The following is an 8,315-nucleotide window of genomic DNA, read 5'->3' on the forward strand; positions in this document are numbered from 1 at the left end:
CAGTGTTAAAGACACGTTCGTTCCCATCGCTCCCTGCCCAAACCGTGCTTTCTGTTGCTGGTGTTGACACACAAATGCAGTGATGCTGTGGCTATGCACATTGCTCCGTCACTGTTTCCATGACAGTGAAAAGGATCGGTAAAACGTCTGTTTGTGGATGTCTGCTGGTTTTCATTTAGCAGCATCTGCAGGCATAAAGCCTGTAATGTTTAGGTGGCTTCTGTGGCAGACAGAATTACCGATCATTTAATAATGAAGACGAAGTAGATTCAAGGCACAGATTCTTTATCATGGTGTAAGAAATCAAGCACTTAGGTACCAAATACATATCACAGTGCCTTCAAACTGCCTAATTTAGCAATTTCGGTACCTGATTAATATGCTAAATGTGTGAGACAATTGATCAAATTTAGTGGTATAAAAAAAGATGTTTTGAATGTGTTACAGTAAGAAGTCTTTAAAACATGAGCCTTTTATTTCAGGATCAATATTCTAAATGAACTGGTCGAAACCAAACTGTTTCTCTCACTGCAGCAGTGAGTTGCACAGGCAGGTTATACTCTGCATTAGGTGGTACTACAGGGTGTTACTGATTATTGAAAGCTCTGTCACTGCAGCATAATATTTGCAATGCAGTGGGATCATATCCTATAGTATACTCAGGGCTTTTTTTAGATGCTGCCACTTGGGCACTGAAAGCATCCACAGCGGTGAGGAGGAATCTGGTGCTTGCTTTGAAAATCCTCAGAGAGAAGACACTCTGGTTTGTGTAGGTCTAGCAAACCACATCATTCTCTGAAGCACTTTCTTTCTCAAATAGAAACATTACTCCTTTCTTCCTGAAGAAGCTGCCTGGTTTTCAGAATGAAAAAACCCTCAACCAACCCAGACTGGAAAAGACTCTGAGATTAAAAAAATGAACAAATGCAAAATTTGTGGATTAGCATTTCCTTGTTTTGAAGGGTGGTCCTTCCTCCTCAAAGGCGGGAGGGTTGCATTCTGCTATGAGTGCCAAAATGTTCCCCCTCTCTGTGCCTTGAATAATGTGCAGATTTAAAATATTCAACTCTGTATGTGTAATGCTTATTTGGGACAGTCGTTTTAGATGTGGTTGTGAGTGTAGCAGTTTGAATTCACTGTAGCTTGTTCTCATCTGTGCCCTCCTGGGAGGTGAGGGACTGGAAGCACAGAGCAAGGTGATCATTGCTGATGACTCCACCAACCTTGTTCTGTTTATTTCCCCACAGTTTTGTACATATTCCATGCCACCTACATGATAATGTAATTCTTGGTTGCAAACGTGGCAGGAAGTGCCTGACTGCGGTCATCCTTTAACCATTCAGTTAAAATATATATTTCACTAATTGCCTTTTTTTTTTTTTTTAAAAAAAAAAAACACCTTTCTTTAGAAATCTGCAAGAAAACCCAAGTTTTGGGCCTAAATAGCGTACAGATTTTGTCATATTGACGAAACTACATCGTTATTGTTGGAGCTCGTGTTACTGTTCCCAAAGCTGCTAGACCACTTCAGTAAACTGGGTGGAGGGAAACTGGGAGGGGACTTCAGTCTTCTGCTTATGTCCACTGGCTGCAGGCATAACTGTGTATCTCCAGTTCACTTAAGGGACTAAAAATAACAGTTTACCTAATACACTTTCAATTCCTTATCACTTAGCAGACAATTTCAGGGCTTTGCACTTACATTTTCCTGCCATTCCACTTTATATTCTTAAGTGATCTGTTTTTCTGTATGAGCTTTGTGGTGTTTGTATTAGCATTTTTTAAAGCCCTGGTTACAGACCTGTGGTGATAAGCAACACAGTCCTCAAACTCTTCACAGCTGGATTTTTTTGTTATGATAAGGGTAAGAGTAGGGAGGGAGCAGAAGTTCGATGGGAATCTGGGGAGTTCCCTGCTTAGGCACAGTCTTGCAAAGATCAGATCTGGAATGAAAATTAAATCCAAATGGTCTCTCTTACTTTCTTGCACATCAACAGTCTATTATTAAAAGCCAGTATCTGTGGCTCCAAATTAATTTAATTAACCTAATCTTAATAGGATAGCTTTAAATATTCATCTGTATTGTCTGGGGACCACCTAAATTAAGCTGATTGAAAATTACTCATGAATTGCAAGTGTACATTGATTCTTTCTGCCCACACTTGCTGTTGAGTGGAGTTCATGTGTAGAAAACCTTCTTTCCCTTAAAGTCAATCCATATGTTGGAACAGCTGCAGTCAATACATTGACGGCACATGCCATTTGCAAACAGATGAAGATAACAAACAAGTCAAATTTGTTTTCAGGAAAAATGCAAACTATCTTGGTTGATGCATCACTGTTACTGTACTCCTAACTTAGTGGGGCCCAGTTCATTTTCTCACAGGTTCAGTTGCATCCCTGCTATCAGTAGAACTGACCAGAATTTTAACACTGAGATAAGCAGAACATGCAAATGCAGTCCTGCTTCCACATCCGTCAGTGACAGTGCTTAGCCTTCTCTGGGCAGGAGCACGAGACCCTCGAATAAGCCCTATCCCACAAAACTGGATCTTTAAGTCTCCAGAGCCAGTTCAATAGCTGATCTGAATACCCCCATTAGGAACACTAACTGCTTAGATGGATCACCTCTGACCTGGGGCTGGTCAGCATTATGGTAGAGCCTGCTAAGATGTAACAGCAAAGGAGCAGACCTGGTTAGGCAGAAGTCTCCTCTGGTTTTATTTCTTGAGGAAGAAGGAGGGAGGACGTGAGCTCACAAGGCTGCCTGGCTAACAGGACTTCTTGTGAGAGGGTTGCAGTGCTGGCCCTTTGTGTAAGAGCCAGGCTTCAGCAGATGACACAGGAATGTCCTGGGGTCCCAAGGCTGGAGGACTGAACTCTGGGCTAGCTGCCACAAGAAAAGGAAATTCCAGCCTGCTGGGGAATTGCTGGCACGAGCACCAGGGGTGTGGGAGGGAAGGCCATGATATTTTTCCCTAGCACATATTTCCTTTTTTCTATTAGACCACAGTACAGCTCCAGGCACTTTGAGTACTATTAACTTCTTCACAGTGCCAAAAAAAATACAAGGAATAGTTCATCAGGAGTGTGAAAGGGGAAAATCCTGCATATAATAATAATAATAATAATAATAATAATAATAATAATAATAATAATGCAGGACCAAGATATATAAACAATATTTTCAATAACAAGGTCATACAAATATTTCTAGTTCTTTCTTATTTATTCTAGGTAATCATTCCTGCTTTGCCATTTTTGCTGCATATGGAAGATTAGATATTTTGTATTCTTTAACCTTCCTGCTTGAATTAACCATTTGGAAGCATAATGACTTGGAGAAATTAGCTGAAAATCCCGTAACCCATCAGAGTTACAAATCTAGAGGCACATGGTGTTGAGAGCCATCATTTCTACTGGATAAAGCTGCAGAGCATGTTGCTAGATTTTCATGTGGCCATACTGACTTCCCGAGTTGCTGATGTACAGTGGTATGAACAGCAGCATTCCTACTGCTTTTCGTATTAAATCAAAAGGTCTATTTTCTATCAATTTATTTCTCACTATTTTTTTTCCAAATTCTTACATCCAAGAAGTTAATTAAATCAATTTTGTATACTCCAAAGTTGCTTATATTACCTTATTATCAGGAAGCAAACAAAATTCAGTCTTTAAGTGTAGAATGTAGAAATCTGGGATCATGATTATCAGGTGGTTTGAACTTATTTATGCTTAGAGAAGCACATAGAAGCAGTTTATAATAAGGCAATTTTTGTTTCTGTTTATGGCACTTGAAAATGAAGACATGGTAAATGTCAAAGTAATTTTTCAGATTTAAAGATGAAAGAGAGAAATACACATCCTTCCTCTCTTTTCTTTTCTTTTCTTTTCTTTTTTTTTTTTTTTTTTTTGTTTACAGCTAGCTCTAAAGACTATATTTGTTCTACTTATAAAACAACTCCTTCACAGTGAGGTGGTACCAAAGAAGCTTCCAATGCACAGTGCCATCCATGCCCTTTCTTGTTCTTGACACAGACCATCAAGTCCCTTTTGTACCATTGGTAAGGTAAGGTACGGACCCACTTTGCCTGTGCCCACTTGGCCAAAGGTGGTTGGACCTTTCTGGGGCTTTAGTCCCACCTGAGACTCGCTGTCACCTCCTGCTGACCCCTAGTGCGAGGGAATGGCAGCCGATGGCAGGGCACGGTCAAGGAGGCTTCTTCCTTGCAGTAGTGCTGCTGCACTCTGTAGGAGGAACAGCAACAACAGAAATTGTTTTTTTTCCCTCTGTAATCCCTCATGTACTGGTACATGACAAACAGGAGTTTTGTCTGTCAGGCTTTTTCTTCACCTCAAACATGAAGGCAGGTTTTCCATTCGTTTCTCAAAGTTCTTAGGTCAGAGTTTTCTATTTGTGCCCTGAAAAGAATGTGCGGTGCCCACCGCTGTCCTTCCAGGTGGACTTTATAGAAGTGAATACAAAAGGAAATGTTAGTGATGTTCACTGAAGTATTAAAGATGTTTTGGTACACTATCCAGGATATTTTTATCAGACCTGTGTAACATTGCTGTAAAAAACGCCACAGAATATCCCACCACCCTCAGAAATACCTTACAATATTTTTTCCCCAAGATGCTTTAAGATATTTTTGTTTAGATGTTTTGTATCAGGTATTCCTACCATTGGAAGAAGTAGTAAATACATTACTGAAAACTGTAGCACTTTTTATTGTACATTTTCTTGATTCTTGACAAAAATAAATTGATGAAAAATGCACTCAGTAAAGCGTGCCAGATTTACATATTCAGACTTTAACAAAATGTTTTAAAACAGCAAAAATTATACCTGGGTAATAATGATATAGGCTAGTAAACATGGAAAATAGCTAGGGAGTTCAGTTAATGGGCTGCTGTTTTGTGGTTTTTTTTTTTTGGTTTGTTTTTTTTTTTTGGTATAATCAATCAAGAGCGCCCATGTAATAAGGTTTTATATTAGTCTTTTATGATGATAGTGATATTCTCTGTTGCTGCCATAACCCTAACCGCTATTCACAGCGGTAATAATAGGCTTCAGGAATACCCATGCACCATACTGTATGTGTATTTATGTACCCACACATATTCCTGTTCAGAGACTGATAAAAGATTTTAAAAGCTGTCTACTAAAGCATAAATCCTGTCAGAAAAGAGGTTTTGTGAGAGATGCAAAGACTGTATTAAAAATGAAAAAGTCCACTGGTTTTAAAAACAGATGTGATAGGCCCCTATGAAATCATTTCCTACTGCTATTGCGCTGATTAGCTGCACAGATTGTGTTACTGGTCTCTTGAACAGATGGTCTATACTTCTTTTGTAAACTCCAGAGTTACTGAATGACCGAGGTATTTATTCTGAGGTCCTTTAAAAAAATAATCCTGTTTTAGATTTATTTCTTGATGAAGATTCACTTATTTTTACTGCAGAATAGTACTTCTCCAAAGCTTAAAACCCTACCACTTAATTTCTGGAATGATTCACAGGCTTTGTCTCCAACTTTTGCAGCATTATATTGCTCTGGCTTCCAGCTTCAAGAGCTTTATTTTATTTTCTGTCCAGTGACTGATACAGTCCACCCCTCCCTGCGTGACTGGAAAGGCGGCAACATTAAGCAAACTTTGCTCACAACAGCATTTCCCGGAAAGGGCTTGGGTACTTTCAATCTCTCGCTTTTGTTTTCTTGGGTAAGAAAAGAAATACTCTTTCAGTGACTGTCTTGAGAACTTCTAGGTAAACATGAATAGTTGCATGAACCAAATTTATGACTACAACCAGTCTTAGTATGACACAATCCAGCAGTCAAGGACAGAATACGCAGCTCATTCCCATCTTTATGTAGCACATAGTTTTGTCTGGCAAGATGGATCATGCATATATATTTAAGTATGTTTAAATATTTCCTGGCAGTATAAGACAGGACTGTAACAACTATCAATGCTGCAAATTGCACTGAACATTTTATGAACTCAGAATTTATGTTGCTGGTTAGTTTTGTTTTGCTTTTCTGCCATGTGTTTTCTTAGAAAGGCCTCGAGCTGACAATATATCAAGTGAGTTCTAGGTTAACAACTTTACTGCCTTATTTTATATTTCCAAAAATTATGTTGGAGAATTTAGCACCTGTGAAACTCTAATAGCTTTGGGGCTACATTCAATACAAGGATCTATAGCAGCACAGCTAGCACACACCATGGCAGATGGATAAAGAAGCTGCAATTCCATTTGCTCAGGAGTTGCATAAGTCAAACCTGAGTGCAAAAGCTGTGAGTTTCTGGTAAACATAGAGACATACCAGGCACAGTCCCATATGGGCTGCAGAGCTCATCCAAGCATTCTTTCAGCTGCTCCCACATGGGGAAGGAAGCCTGATCCCTTCTTCCCAGACAAAATTCAGAGAAGCAGCTTTCTGGACATGGGGGCCTCAGCTGTCACAAAAGACTGTAACTAATATCTGTCTTCAAATGACTGTATAAATCAACTATACCCTGACTCCAGACCACAGAGCTTCCTCATCTATCACGTGCATGTTGGCTGGCAGCATCACTGCTTTACTGGCCATTGTTTATCTCAATCATGCAATAAAAATGAGTGGCAGATATGTAATAGGATAATTCCATCATATTTGCATGTCTGAGATCATCTAGCCTTCATAGATCTGATACAATGATATGTTAATTCATGCTCTATTTTTCTTGTATTTGATGTTTCTTGCTCATTGTCCATGTGAAGGTCAAGCACTTAGGATACTGAAAACAAAGGCTTCATCATGCAGATTGGTCCTGAGTGTCTATTCACACATGCTTGAAGGAGCTGTATTTTTAGACTTCTTGCTGAGCACGTAATGGGACGTAAATTCTCTGACTCACCATGTAGGAAAATGGCTTACACAAAGAGTATTCTCTTTCTCTGTTGTATAATTCAACAAAACCAGGTCTCTGCTTGCTCTTTTAACTGATTTAGTACCCTATCACCCAGGTGAAGAGACCAGGGAAGGTACCTTTCTTGCATAGTTTTTATTACCTTCTGAACTAGCCTCTTAGCATCCTCTCTGGGCTTAATATTTGACTGAGATAAGCCATTTGAGGAGACAAATCTGAAGACAAATTCCTGTAAGTGAAAACTGACCCCAGAGCTCAGGGAGTCCTTAAGGAAAATCTTCATATTCCACAGAATTACCATCTTCCTTGCTCTGCTGTCCTGTGAGCACTTTTCTCAGAGAGGGTGCTTAGGTAGGAATTGCAGGAGTTGTATGTTGTCTCGCATATTTTTTCACAGAAAGAGATGACAGCTCTATTGCATTCCTTTTCCACTTTGTTACAAACTTACAAGCTTTTCCTACAAACCAGTAAATCTTTATTAGGTAAATTGAGATGCCTGACTGCAGCAGAGGATCTGTCTGCGCTTGTAATCTGTGAGAAGTTATATTCTAGCGTCCAAATAGTTCATCTCTTTTTTGTAAGAAGAGAAGCTCAAGGAATAGACTTGCCTCTTCATTATATTTACAGTGTCTTCAGCGTGCTCTTTGACATCACTGCTGCTCTCTGTTCTCCACAGGGAAGGAATTTCAGTTATAGAGGTGACCTTATGTATTGTTGTTAATTAGCACTTCCACACAGAAGTTAGCACCTCTGCCATAGGCATGCAGAAAGCCTGCGACTCGGGGTGCAATGCAGGCAAGCAAGCTTACAACTCTGCCCAAATGAAGCTAAAGCTTCTGCCAGGCCAAGCAGAAGCACATGCATACATCAGTCCCCAGGATCAAGGAATATTCCTGAGATCACTAGCAGTAAAGTAAATTATATTCCATGTGGAACTTTAACACAGGTCGCATTTATTGGTCCTCTAAAAGTACTAAGGGCTTCCCAGCTGCAGGAAGCACAGGAACTAAGAACTCTCCTGGGATGTCTAAATATGGGGAAGTTCAATTTTTTTACATCTCCAGGACCCAGAAAATTTCATTTTCTCTAAAATATGTTTTTATTTGCTCTGTCAGTCCATGTGGTTATCTGTTACATTAGAAAATTTAGAAATCTATGGGATTGCTTTACAATATTGCTTGAGTGTATATGCTGTTCTGGCATGTAAATCAGACTTGAGAGGGACCAGCTAGCTTAAAAATTATCTCAAGGCTGCAGCAAGTACATAGCTAGTTATATTTCAGTATAGCTATTCCTTGAACCTTCAGCTTGATCGCATAGCATGGATTTATAACCTCCTTGATGCTCAACCAGCTCTCAATATCATCTGGAGGAGGGCCATGGATCTGCCTGCTATGA

Source organism: Falco punctatus (assembly GCF_963210335.1).
Source record: "Falco punctatus genome assembly, chromosome: 13".
NCBI lineage: Eukaryota > Metazoa > Chordata > Aves > Falconiformes > Falconidae > Falco > Falco punctatus.